The sequence below is a fragment of the Camelus ferus genome, chromosome 25 (assembly GCF_009834535.1).
Source record: "Camelus ferus isolate YT-003-E chromosome 25, BCGSAC_Cfer_1.0, whole genome shotgun sequence".
NCBI lineage: Eukaryota > Metazoa > Chordata > Mammalia > Artiodactyla > Camelidae > Camelus > Camelus ferus.
Window position 1 is genome coordinate 15843858 of NC_045720.1, and position 14843 is coordinate 15858700.

The following is a 14843-nucleotide window of genomic DNA, read 5'->3' on the forward strand; positions in this document are numbered from 1 at the left end:
GTTGTCGACTATAATTCTATTACAAGCCAGTACAGAGGAGAAATTGAGTCCTTTCTTCAGAGATTAAGACATCTCAAAATTTTTCTTCTACCCAGGATATTTTTTGAAGTTGGTATGATTATAATATTGATTTACAGATGAGGAAAATGAGGCACAGAGTTTCCTCAAGTCATATAACTAGTGAGTTCAGGATCCAGAATTTCTGCCCACACAGACATGACAATCAGACACGGTAGGAGCACCGTAGGAAAATGTTTCTATAGTATCACACTGCATACCCCTTCAATCTGTTTTGATATCTCTTTTCTTGCTCTGGTTACAAAAATAATGAGTTTGAATCATAGAAAATCAGAAAATACAAAAAAGCACAATTAAGACTATGCGTGAATATTTTCTAACGATAGTAAATGTCCTGTTACAATACACAGGCAGTATCACAATTTATTTATTATCTAGCTTTATTTGGAAATTTAGATTGTTTCTAAATTTCCCTAAAACATATAATACTGCAACAACTATCCTTATCCACATCTCCTTGAATACGTGATTACTGATTTCCTTTGGCTAAATAATTGTGAAACAGCTGGGTAAAACAAGACATGTATTTTAAAGATTTTTGAAACATGAGTACATAATGCCTTATACTGGTTTCCACTTCCATCAGCATCTTCTATGAATACCAAAGCACATCACTTCCACCATCACAGGGTTCACTGTTTTCATCATATCCTGATTTGAGAGAGAAAGTGTGATTATCACAATGTCGTCATAATCAGTAAAAGGTAACATTTTGTGTTTGTTGGTTATTTATACTTTTTAATGAAATACCTATTCATATCCTTTACCCATTTTCTCATTGATTTATAAGAACTCTTTATATATGATTAATTTTAACATATATATTACAATATTTTTCAAGTTTGTTTTTTGCCTTTCAGTTCCATTTGCTGGGTCAAGAATTTTTTTTTTTTAAGGTACAGCGTCTGATCTGACCTTTTTCTTTATGGTTTCTGATTCAGTGTCATGGGTAAAATAGTCTTTTCCACCTCAAAGTATATTTCTATTTGTCTTAATTTTTAAGTTCCAGTTGCAAATAGGATCTTGGATTATTTTTAACATAGAAAAGACAGTGATTTTTATCTATTTATTTTATAGTAGGCCACCATTCTGAACTCTTACTAGTTCTATATTTTTCCAGTTTAATCTCCTGAGTGTTCTGGGATGACCACATCACTTGCCACCAGTGTGTGTGTGTGTGTGTGTGTGTGTGTGTGTGTGTGTCTAATTGTATAGGCCAGTAGTTTTAAAACCATTATTTTCCTAGGAATACCTCAAATATTTCAATAAATAAGCATATTGCTAGCAGCTGGGTTAAGAAGTATTGTCTCTTTCTGTTTAAAAAAAAAACTTCTTGACTTTTTGCTGAATATTTTTTTCAATCAGAAATGGAAGCTTAATCTTGCCTTTATGATTTTTCATCTATTGAGATGTTCATGTTTTTCATCTTTACCTCTTAGTGTAATTTATTATTTTGATAGTGTCTAATATTAATCTATCCTTGCAATAAAGAAATAAATCCTACCTGTTAATGGAAATTATTGCTTTTTAACTTTCGTGTAATTATAATGGTTTTCGTTTTAAGCCAAGCCATTTTCAAATAGATGACAATTATACAATTTTTTTTAAAGAAGATTCAGTAACATTTGAGCTCTTGATTGCCTATGTTCTTCAACAACAAAGACAGCAAAAGATTCCATCTTTCTAACTCCTAATGAACCAATCAAATGCAATCACTCTTTCTTAAATGCTAATGATTTTGCAAAAAGTTTTAAAACTTAAAATACCTATAATTTTCTCTGTTATAAATATGTCTGTGGTGGCAAAAATAAAACAAATCAAGTTACTCATCTGCAAATTAACCGTGAACATGATTGCTTGCAGGACTTACAAAATTTGGATATTAATTCTGTTTAAGGGACAAGAGTGAGAGGACTATTCCAGGTGACATGTATCCCCAATTGGAAGAGTGTAAGGTTTAAAATATTATTATTACAGTGATGTTTTATGCCACTTTAAATTTACCTAGTGTGTTCATACTATTAACACTTCAAGAACTTTGACAGATCCAGATAAAATCCGTACTGTAGCTTTGGATTATATCTAGTGGAGTGTGAGCTCTCTCTTAGTATACAAAGCTTAGGAAGGGATTCTGACGCTTGCATTTTTTTTTTAAAGCAATCCATATTGCTTATTTAATCCAAGTTTTTTTTTTTTATTGCTATCATGCTACTTTGCCCAGTCCTGACTGCTGTTCTTTTGAGGGATGCTACACTGGCCCCTTCTTTGAAACAACGCATATGATCCAGTAAAGCATGTGTCAGCCAGGCCTTAGGTTGGAGCCAGTCCTGGGAAATATTTTTCAAACAATCATGTTTCCCTTATTTCAGTCTGAAGAGTTTAATGGGAAAACTGCACTGAGTGGGTATTGGGTGCCAGTAAAAGTGAGTCCTCCTACTGTCCAATTCTGTGAATAAGGTGAGGAGGAGGACTGGTACAGCCTTCAGGTAGTAGCTATAGACTCTCAAACCTCCGATGACCTACTTCAGTGAGCTCCCCGATGTTAGAATCTGGCCTCTGCCATTCTCCGGGGCACCTGGGCCTTGCTAGCAGTACCACACAGGGCCCTGAGGCTCAGCTGAGCATCACTGGATGAGGAATTGTCAAGGCCACTGTAGATCTGAGTCAGCGCTAAGCTCATTATTAGCTAAGCAATATTATTCTCTACTTGAGGTCACTAATTTTTCCCTGAATCTGCTTTGGCAGCTTCAAATAAGCTTTCATTTCTTTTTTACCCCAAGAGTTATTTCAGTGAATGTAGCAAAGCATAATTCTATGAACCTTCAAAACAATATGACTCATGTACTTAAACTTATGATTTTCTGGTTTTATTCCAGAGTAATACAGTATATCCAGAGGCATAAATTAAGTATGTTCCTTCAAGAAATCATTCAGTAAAAAAAAAATTGGCAACTACTTTTTTATAACATCCAATGACAGTCTAGTGTGCAACTATTTTGTGTTGTCAGTTAAAGGAAAATCCACATGCTTTGATAATCATATAAATAACCAAGATCCTATAATGTACTCATTTATATTTAGGGGATCCAAAAAATATTTCCCTCAACCAGCCTACCATACTTCCAAAATGCTAATTACTAAAGAATATTTTCTTAAATTAAGACATTCACAAACTGGAAAACCCCTAAAATTCTTAATGGAATAGGGAATGTATTAAGTGATTTTTTTATATATGATATATATGGCATTTTAGCCTGGATTAATTTATTATTAACTTATTACAGATTAGTTAACCAACCATTTGTCAGAGCACAGAGGAAATGGGACAAATGGTGAGTGAGTTTAGATGAAACACAGGAGGAAAGGCCCTGAGGCATCTATTGAACCCCTACCCTACTGAGGCAGTTAGAACAGGATTAGGTAAGTTATCCAAAGGGCTGTGAGTAGCTTGACAGAAGGCATGAATACAGGGGATTTGAAAAGATCTGGGCACAGGTGTCAGCGCTATCACAATCAAGACACAACATCCAAAGAAAACCACAGCAGCAGAATCACTTGCTCAACTCAAACAACATATTCTTTCTAAGATTTTATTCCCCAAACATTATTATAACCATAAGTTTCAACCAGAACAAGGCAAAGAGGAGAGGTAAGGAAACACTTCGTCTTCTTGGCATGTCCGTTAAGATCAGGGACTTTGATCAGACAGCACATGATACAATGCTAACACAAGAGAGGAAGTTCTTTTACAAGCCACAATCCAACAGTCTTTGTCTTCTCTCATCCAAGCACTACAATTCCTGTGCCCAGGTGTTTTGAAGCAACATTTAACATGCCACATTAGAAGTTCATCTGCATTTCACATAATTTAAGTACATAAATAAATAAATAATCTAGGCAACCTTTTTTTTTGAAAACTGAGCATTTTTACATGGAAAAAAATTGTAGCCATAGCTTATCTTTAAATTCTTCCCCTTTTGTTGTTTATTTTAAATTAGGATAAGTAATACCATATTGGGAGAAGTGGAATTTTAATCTTCCCAAAGTTTTCTGCCAAGACTCTTTTTTGGGTAGTAAAATAGAGGCAAGAAAAAATCCCAATTCCTATTAAAATGCCATGAGATATTGTAACATTTACCGAAATGTCAAAGCTTAATTTGTTGAAACTTTGCCTAAAAGCTTGCATAAAACAAATAACTCTGCCTTAATTTTATTTTTATTTTTAATTTTTTTGGTTTAAAAACCTCATGTTAGAAATGATAATTTAGCTCTAAGTTCAGAAGGTATAAACCCAATTTGGGAAAAGTTGATCATGTTTAGCACAAGTTTTCTCAAAACACTGTCACGACTTTGTAATCAGTAACTTAAAACTATCCCCATTAGAACTAACTGACGCTTCCTCTACTTCATATGTTTATTTTATTTAATCTCATTTATACAATTAAGTTTAACAAGGAGCAAAGGCCCTTGTGCATGCCAGTTTTATCAAAATTCCTTAAAATATTTATCCTAAAGTTTTTGTAAACTGCTCATATAAACACACACACATATACACTCGTAGACTTAACCCACGTATATACCCCAAACTTGGATAAAGTTCTATTCAATCTGTGGTGACATAAAAAACTATAAATGTAAACAAAATTGTTGCTAGCCATCTGGCTACCAGGCCCCGAGAGAGACTGTTACTGGAGTATCAGAGTTTTCATTCCAACAATCACTACTGAGAGTCCTACTACATAACCAAGCTCTCAACTCTAAAAGAGATACCAACAGTTCATACTATACCATCCCTGCCTTCTGTCAACTCACAATTTTATTGAAAAAGAAAGACTGCAGGCAAATATATTGCAAAGCTAAATGAAGCAAGTCTGAAACAGAACAAAGAAGTGGCATAAACTAGTGGTATGAATAGAAAACTGGGAGTTAGGAAGACAGATCTACCAATGATTTGATTGACTAGTTTAACCACACTATGACTTGGTTTCTTTATCGTAAAATGTGCAGGTTAACATCTACCTTATAGGATGATTGTGATGATGTAAATAATGTACTTAGAAACACGGGCAGCTCTCAAAAAAGTTCTAACTAGTAGCATGTTAGCAACAGGCTGAAAGAATACAAAGGAAAAAGGAATGATAATCACCAATGAGTGTGCTATCTGGGTAAAGACTAAAGGAGGAAGAGAATCAAGAAGTCTTTCTCTCTCCCATCTTGTGAAGGTTGTGGGACCAACTTGGCATAAAGGTTTAGGCAAAAACAAAAGATCCAGACAATGACAGAGGCACAATTGTTCACATGGGTGAACGACTTTAAACTTTTCTAAATACATTCCTATCCATTTTTATCATTTTCCAGATGACAGCTCTATATAGGTTAGAATCATCAACCATGTGAGGATGTGGAAGATGTGACTTAAGAGCAACTCACAGACTTAGAAAAAGACTTAGTGGTTCTAGTTGACAAGCCCATGCAAAGAAGACGAAGGAAATGGGAATGATGAAGCACATTTTAAGCCTAGGAAAAATAAATATCGGAGGTACATAATGGATGTCTTCAAATATTTGAAGAGTTTCATGTGGACGATAAGATTATTTTGTGTAGCTTCTGCACATAGAACTTTGAATCAATGGACTGATCCACAGAGATGTGGAATTGGGTATAAAAATTCTCTAACAATTTGAACAAGTTCTTCTCTTTTACTAGAAGCTTCTACTGGCTAATTTTTATACATAAGAGATGTTATAGGAAGGATTCCTGAGTTTGTGGGCAGGGGAACTGGACAAATTGTTTAAGTTGGAACTCTTTCTGAACTCTACATTGTCAATATTTCAATATCCACTGTATAGAAGGAGAATTTTACAGCCAACTGCTGATCTAGGTCACACAGATTTGCAGATAAGAAAGCAAAGACTCAAAACTGGGCTACTGTATTAGCCCAGTGTGTTGACATTGTTTAGCATTCCTTATTTCATCTCTCTAGTGATTTACCACCCTCCTTACATCCAGAAACCCCTCCAAAAGGGTTTTCAGGATCAGCTAAGGAGGTCTACTTAAAAACAGACCCTGGAGGAAGTCATTAGTATTACTGTTCTCTGTTAGCATCACGGCATAGTAGAAAACAACTCTAAGTTAGACATAAAGACCTAGTTTTGTTACTATTAGGTTGGTGCCCAGCCTTTTCCCCACTGAGTCAGCCCTCCACTGTGCAAGGCATTGTGATTAGAAACCAAGTGGAAAGCCACAGTCTTATTAGCATAAAGTGTCAAAGGGTAGAAGAGTTCAGGAATGCCAGAGACTAGAAATTGAGAAGGGGTGCATCAGAAAAGAGTAAGCCACAATGAGGGGGAATCAAATCTGCATAAAAACCCCTCTCAAGTTCTGCACATTTCAGAATAAAGGGTCAATCAATCAAAAAAACTTAACAATCATAAATGAGTATGCACTTAATAACAGAGTTTCAAAATACATGAAGCAAAAACTGATAGAACCAAAGAGAAAATAACAAAGTTAGGGATGTTAAAACGTCTCTCAGGAATTGATTGAATATCAGTAAGTGTATAGAAGACATGAACAGCTCTGTCAATGAGTAGCTAGTATCTATTGAATGCTACATCCAATAACTCCAGAATGTTTTTCTTAATGTCTTACAAAATGGGCTATATTCTGGGCCATAAAATGAGACTCAGTAAATTTCAAAAGACTCCAAGTTTGCAGAGTATGTTTCCTGACAACAACAGAATTAAACTAGAAATCAATAATAATAAAATATCTTTACAAATTCAAAAATATTTGGAAATTAAATAATATGCTTCTAGTTAATCCATGGGTCAAAAGAGAAATCTCAATGAAAATTTTAAAAGTAGTTGGAAGGGAATAGAAAGACAACACATGAAAATTTGTGGGATGCAGCTAAAGGATTAGACAGAAATTTATAGGTTAAAATAAAGAAACACTTAAAAAAAGAAAGATTTAATAGTCAATAATCTAATTTTTCACCTTAAGAAGACAAAAATAAGAGCACATTAAATCCTAATTAAGTTGAAGAAAGGGATTAATAAAGATAAGCATAAAAACCCAAAATATTTAAAACTAGTATTAGTGAATATTAACAAAGCCAAAATTTGTTTCTTCAAAATATTAATAAAGTTGAAAAATCTTTAGAAAGAGTGATCAATCTCCAATGCATTGCATCTGCCTCTTATCCTATTATAACTCTCCAGCTAACTTCATGGCCCCTATTTCCATTTTCTGGATCTTGGGTACTATAAGACATCTAGATGGGCAGTCTAACCCATAATCAAAAAGTTTCAAAGTGCATAACAGGCAGTCAATAAACACTGATTGATTTAATGATTCATGATTGAATGAATGGAGCTAATGCATACAGTTCACAGTTGGCGCACTGCACAATTTACAATTGGCCTAGGGTAAGTAATAGCTGAAATTAGCAGACACTCTCCACAAGTTGAATGCAAAACTGTTCTCCAGAGGAAAGGATGCTATTTCCTTCTCCCAATGGCCTGGGGCTGCCCAGAAGGACCCTCTTCTAAGGCACAGAAAGACCCTATGTAGGATAACAGCAGCCCAGCGAATGGTTCAAATGAAAGGGATTTGACTGCAAATCAGCCTCAGAAATGAAGCTGCTCAGTCTTAAACTACGTTGCTGTATGTCCTGCACAATAGAAAGCAGAGCCATCCCAAAATTATGGTGAACTGGAGTGACAGCCCTTTCACTCAGGAATGTTCCATCACCTGGCTTTTTTTTTTTTTTTTTTTTAGGACTAACATAGCTTCTTGGTCAAAGAAATGAGAGTTGGTGGGAGGGTATAGCTCAGTGCCCCTTCCCAAAATCAGAGTTGTTTTTAACTCAACTCTCGTATGTATAAGCAGCATAAAGGGTAGCTACACATCTCAGCATAGACATCTCATCCTTTAGGAAGACTTCCTGATCTTCCAAGTCTGGGCTAGATGCCCCTTCTGGGATTCCTACAATAGTTATTTTTGTGTTTTTATTCTAAACCTGTAGTAGAACATCTTTTTTTTTTTTTTTTTAATATAATTCAGTGTGCTCCTCTTTGCAAAAGCAGGCAGAAAGCCATCCAGGAAGAGACTTAATCCAATAGAAGATTCCCTGAACACCTCTAGTCATAGACACATAACATTTGGATAAATTCAAGCAAAGCCTGGCCTCCCTTTAAATCAATTTTCCTAAACAACTCGGGTTATTTCTGGGATGAAAATCACCAAACACTACTCCCTAAAATTAAAAGTTAGGAACATTTGCCAGGTGAGCTGCAACAAAGGCCCACTGGCAAAAAAGTTCATCAAGAGCAATTGAGGTTAAAAAAAACACCTTGAAGAAATGGGGAGTCTAGACTGTAAGCCTTGACCTAAATAGAGAGTTCTCAGAATTTCCCATAGTCTTTCTAGTCACAATCCCGGCAAAAAAAAAAAACAAAAAACAAAACAAAACAAAAAAACACACAGAGAAAAGAGGAAAAGTGAGAAAAAGAAAAAAAAAGTGGAAAGAAGGAAAAAGAAGCAGGAGACAAGAGAAACCATTTTTGTCTTCCAGGCTCTGTACTAGATCATTTTAGGCCTTAAAACAACACAATGGGGGAGTGGGAGGGGGAAGGGAGGGGACTGGGTAGAGCTCAGTGGTAAAGCGCCTGCGTAGCATGCATGAGGTCCCGGGTTCAATCCCCAGTGCCTCTGTTAGAAAAAAATAAAGTAAAAAGAAAAAACCAACACTATGGAGTGGCGATTGTTAACCCTGTTTTCTAGAACGAGAAAATCGAAGCTCTGGGAGGTTCTGGGAGGTTAAGGAACATGGACACGGACAAGGCACAGAACGAGCAGGTTTCGATTGCACCCATGTTTCTCTGCCTTCCGTCCTCTGTGCCAGCTACCAGATTTGCTGGCCTCTGTGATGACATCATCCACTTCTGGCCACACACCCCTCACCCCGCCCTCACCAAAGAAGGTGATGAAGAAAGTGGCCAATGGGGCCTGGGTTCCTCTCTCATACAGACTTTTCTTAATCCTGTGTCTGTCACTTGCTGGCTTTGTGAACCCAAGCAAAGTGTTTTTTATCCCTGAAGCTCAGTGATCTTATCTCTAAAAGAAGGATATTTACTTCCACAAGGAACTGGGAGACTCAAACATGTTTCTGAAAGAGAAAAGGGCAGGCACCCAATTGGTAGACTTGAAGCATATATCAGCATGTCCACCACAAGCATACCCGTCCCCCGACCAGAACAGGATGAGGCTTGGTCTCCACAAGGCTTATTCTATATAGAAGAGTAACCGGAGCCAGGCCACATTTTATTTAATTATAGAAGAAACAAGAGGAGATTGTTTTCTGACATCCAGCACTATTGGCAAATCTGTCAAGGAGGAAGTCTGTTTCTGGCCCTTTCCCTTAAACTTTCTCTTCTCCCCTCTCCTACCCCCTCGGTTCCTCTGTTTTCCTGGGGTCATTTACCATTTGTTCTCCATGAACTGTCATAATCCCAGATAATTGTTAAGCTCAGTGGTGCTCAAACAACACCACCTCAGCTCACAGCAATTCAGGAAGGCCCCCATCCTTTAAAGGAATCTTGGGCTACACTGGACGGGCCAGGAAAACAGCAGTCATCTGGTTGAGTTTGAATAAAAATGACAGCAAATGTGATTGTAGAGTCATATAACTGCAAAGACTGTCAGCTTAAAGCAGGCATAAGATCTTTGTGCTTTACTAGGTGACACTAGGAAGCATTTAAGAGCCAAAGGAAGAACACCCCAGCTCCTCCTCAAATCATACCAGCTCGTTCGGCCAATTCTTTAAGGCCAGCCCTGGCTGATTCCAAACACCGAGACACACACGGAAGGCCCGGCGAGCTCTCTGAAATCAACAGCTGGACCGTTAGCAGCAGCAGGATAAACGCCAAAGGACTCCTCCCATCAATCCTGAAGTCTGGGACCTGCCCAAAACTGCTCCAGGAATTCTGACGGGTTCCAAGGAGTCGTATCCAGGGAATTACTGAGAGGCCTCACCAGTGTGGTTCTTATTCTTTCGAAGGGACCCCCAGGAGGTCAGGGATGCAGTGGAGGTTCAGGTCTATCCTGGCTCAGGGCTCCCCAGGCACAAGGAGGAGATGCCCAGTGCTTAGAAAGAGTGTCCTGTACACAGTGGATAAACCTTGAAAACATTTTGCTAGGTGAAAGAAGCCCGTCACAAAGGACCACACACACACTGTGTGCTTCCATTTATATGCAACGTCAGCAGAAAGTAGATTAGTGGTTGCCAAGGGTGTTGAGAAACGCTTGGGAAGAAATGAGGAGGTGCTGCTAACAGGGGGAGAATCTGGGGAGTCGGGGAGTGATAAAAATGTTCTAAAATTGATTGTGGTGATGGTTGTACAACTCCATGAATAGACTAAAAACCACTGAATTGCACACATGTGTGGTATATGAATTCTATTCCAATAAAGCTCTCAAAAAAAAACTTTTCTGAAGTCTACTTTATAGTAACCACTCCCATGGGACCAAGTTCAAAGGAAATCCATTGAAGTTACTCTTTTGAAACAACCAGAAATCCAAGTGCTATCCATGCATTCATTCATTCACTCATTTTAAATTTACCAGTGAGTGCTCTGCCTGCAGAACTCAACCACCTTGTCAGAAACAGAACACCCCTTCTCACAGCATCCAGCTCAAACCTGTTTGATTTTAGCAGGGCCTCTTTATCACCTGCTGCAACCAGGAAGTGCCCCCCTTGGCCCTTTGTGGATGAGGAGCCCCAGGGCCTTTAACAGGGGAGTTGCAGGAAAACTTTTTCATTTCTGTTCCCCACAGAGCCCCCAAAGTCTCATCTCCATATTTCTTTGTTTCTGCCCCCTCCCACCTCCTTCTGCAAAATTTCCATAAGAGTTTCCAAAACTTCCAGAGGGAATGAGGCTCTGAGCTGCAGCTCCAGAAGCACTTTTCACGGCTGGGGTTGGGATGGGGGTGGAATCCAGGCTCCTATGAGAGCTGCAGCGCAAACTTCATTTGAACACTTGCCCTCGAGACAAGCCCAAAGCCTAAGCAGAACAAACGACTGCCGGTCAAACCTGAGCTTGGCACGGGCGACAGTGAGCTTCCCACAGAGGACCCAAGAACCCAGCTCCAAAATCGGAGTGCCCGTGGTCCCGGACTTGCAGGCAGCATTCAGACTCTTGCTTAGGATTAAGGCCACTCTAGTGGCCCAACGCCGGCTCCTCCTTGCTGGGCCCTAACCCTGTCTTGCCGGTGACCCCTGCACGCTAAAACGAAGCTCCACAGGACGCATCTCCGCCAAGGCGCTGCAGACTAGAGGGCTTGAAGCAGCGAGCAGTCCAGAGAGATAAAAGAGAAGGGGTGGTGAGAGGTAGAAAACTCAGGGCGAGAAGACCCTCACACCACAGCCTGGTAGTGCATCTTAAAGCCGCGACCACCTGGGTCCAGACACCAAAGCGCGCGAAGCATCTGGGTTTCCCCGCGCAGAGACGGGGAAGAACTACTACTGCCAACATCCTGCGTCGATAGCGCTCCGTTTGTTTGCACCTCTTTGCGTCTAACGCCTGGTCCCCAGCGCTAATCGCCCACGGGGGTCCTGGGTGTGCTTTCCCCCCATGATCTCCAGCGAGCCTCCCAAGCGACCCCCAAAACAATCTAAAAACTGTACTTTCTGTTTATATACAGCCCTCCAAAACAATTTCTAAGCCCCTTTCTCACCAGAATGGTCGCCTTTACTAAGCACCTTCTACTTGGAAATGATGGAGTCGCCACTGTCTTAAAGCCAAACTCGCTTCTTTCCGCGGTGCGCTCACAGTACGCAAGTACCGGAGGTAAAGCTCCCGAGAGCAACACAAGGCATCTTCACTGCCTCTGCATTCGCACCACACAGCGCCTCCAACCGCCCTGCGCACTGATCCCCTTTGAGAAGGGATCCGAGTTCACCGTCTCATCCCACCTCAAAGGTGTCCGGGCCATATTGGGCGCGCGCGAAGAGAAGGTACATGGAATTGCGTCTGCAGGTGGCTCGACCTCTCCACTTTCCCTTCCTCAAGAACACACTTTTCAAAGCCAACTCGAAGGAAGAGCATAGAAAGATTGGAACTGACCTGTGCAGGGCAAGGTTCCAGCCCAGGTAGGGAACCTCTCGGTGTCTAGGGAAGATCCAGTTTCCTCGCTAGTTGGCTCTTGGCGAGGCACCGCTGACACGCGCTTCCCGCCCTGGTGCTCTTGTAACTAGCCTCTCTCCCTCTCCCTCTTCCCTACTCTCTCCGGCTCCCACTCCCAGCCGCCCGAGCTGCCTCCTCCTCCCCAGCACTTCCCTCCTGCTGGGCGCCCGGGATCAGATAAGGGGAAAGGAAGGCCCGCGGGCAGCCAATTATAAAGCAGAGGGTGGCCGCGGGGGGCGGGGGGCGGGGGTTGGGGAGGTGGGAGGCAGGCCTAAATTCCTAACGCCCCCAATTTTCTCTCCTCCTCTTTCCCCGCCTCCCGGGTCCCACGAGGGATGCTCCGAGAAGCCTGCCCAGCGCCGCACACGCGCCCGCCCAGACCTGGCGGCCGCCCCTGGTGCACGCGGCAGCCTCGTGTAGCTTGCCGGACAAGAGCTGCTTTTGCCCCTCCACCCCGACCCAGACTAGTGTGGGGCTGGCCGCTGAACCAGGCCCTGGGGGTGCTTTGCGAGGTCTGGAGCCCTCCTGTACGCTAGCGCTGTGTGCCCACTTCCCTGTTCCCAAAAACCAGCCTCGTGGAGGACCCTGGGCTCGGGCACCCACAAAGAAGGTAACTGCCTCCCCTTCTCTCCCTTCCTTTTCCCAGACAGGGGCTATAAACCGCCAAAACAGCGATGCTCAAATTTTAATGTGCAGGAGAATCACCTAGGGGTGTTGAGCGAGATTTTTCTTTTTTTGTAGGTTTAAAAGGACGAATGTCGTCTGTGTCCTGTGGTCGGACTTCCTAAACTGCATGGGTTCACTCACAGAGATCCTATTTCTCTGGTCTGGCTGAGGCCAGGGACTCTGCATTTATCAAACACCCTGGCTGTTCTGTCACTGCAGGCCACCCTCCAAGAGGCTCTACTTGAGATGTGAAGCCCACAAGGCACGCCAGGACTTCCCGCCAGGCCTCCAAGGACTCGGCCCTGCGCCGTCATCCGCAGGGCCCCCTTGGAAAGACATCATTACTCATTTTTTCAAACTGTGAGAACAACCTCCCCCCCACCCCCCGCGGCAGCTTTACAATCCAGCTTGTTGTGTGCGCATAAAAGTTCAGAAGGGAGGTATAAAAACAGACTATCAAGAAGCCGCTTTTGTGAGAAAATACTCTCGCCTTGGAAAACTGAAAAGAGATTATTTCACCACAGTTAAAGGCTGGTAATGGAGAGGAGAGAAAGGGTAAGCAGTACTCTTAAAAGGTCCCCGAACCTGCTTCCATCACGCCCAGCTGAGAATACAGTAAGGGGGGCCGTGACACCCCTCCCCCTCTCAAGGGGGTCCTTCGGATATTCTAACCTTCCCAAGCCACCTCCTCTGCTTTCCTCGATTTTCCTGGTGTTTGCATCGCCTTGTCCATGCCTTTAACTTCCCTGCTGGCCTTGCGGCTGGAGTGCAAAGGGCCCGCTCCAGCCCCAACCGCTGCCCAGCGTGGGTCAGCCCCTTTCCAAACTGCCCTCAGGTCTGCCACGGGGCGGGGCCCGAGCTGGGCGCCGCTCTGCCTCTGCGCTTCACTGAACACAGTTCTCTGGGGCCGCGCAGCCGGCGCAGCTTATTAGGAGACAGGGTCCAAATCCGAGAGCTCAGTTCGCGCACTGCAAGGATGCGACCGCCACCTGGTGGTGGCGCCAGGGGTTCGGGATAGGGCGGGAATTGGAAAGACACCCATCCATCCTAGATTGTCACGCAGAGACCAGAATTCCTGAACTTCAGTATTTACTCCTGGAGACAGCTACGTTGGTTAGATCTCCTTTCCTCTGCCCCCTCAAGGAAGTGCACACTGCCTTCATACTCTGTCCCCCTTTGAACTAATGAAATCTACTCTTATGTCCTTCATTTTTACCAAGATGCAGAAGGCTCGCCTAACATTAATTTTACTCTTAGTTCCCTCAGGGGAGGTAGTGGGATGTTAGCAAAGTTTTAGGCAAAAGGCGAGAAAAAGTACTTATGGTGGAATTATAGGTAGTTGGGAATGAGGACTTCACGGATGATTTTAAAATGTGAAATATATGTGCAAAAATCCATACACAGAAAATAGAGAAGCAGAATCTTTGTTCCATAAAAATCTTATATGATAATGTATATTGATTTTGTAATGATATAAAATGTTACTTTTAAAAATTCTAACTCATCCTTCTTTCACCTTTTGACTTTTTGACTTCTTGCATTTATTTCACTTTCAAAGTAGGTATATTTCAATTAATGTGGAATCCGAATGGCTGATTTTAATGAGTTTTGCATTTAGTTGCAGTTGTGGGTGAATTTCCAGTCCTTTCATGGGAGTGTTTATTCAACATTCATCTTAAGGTCAGCCCTTGGAGTCTGGCAGATTCAAACTGAATCATAGAAACAAGACCAGAAGACCCCACTAATGGTCTCCTCCCTCAATCTAAAAATAAAAAACAACCACCAAAAAAGGTATCTCTGAAAGAACATGTGAATAGCTGGGGCCCTTTCAAAGATATCCAAAAAATTCCATCTTTCCACAGTAATTGATTCCAGAACTTAACAGTTCTTCCTAGAATCTCATCCTGAGTT

The 14843-nt window shown here is 41.6% G+C and overlaps 1 protein-coding gene across 3 annotated transcripts in view; it reads right to left on the reverse strand.

Moving 5' to 3' along the window:
• The window catches only part of COL14A1 (collagen type XIV alpha 1 chain), a 184338-nt gene extending 171878 nt beyond the window's left edge, over window positions 1-12460 (reverse strand). For 2 of the 3 annotated variants that reach the window (XM_014560694.2, XM_014560692.2), the window contains exon 1: window positions 12207-12460. The gene's annotated coding sequence lies outside the window, so the exon portion shown is untranslated. The remainder of the gene's footprint in view (window positions 1-12206) is intronic. The other variant, XM_014560695.2, reaches the window with a different exon arrangement.
• Window positions 12461-14843: the final 2383 nt, after the last annotated feature.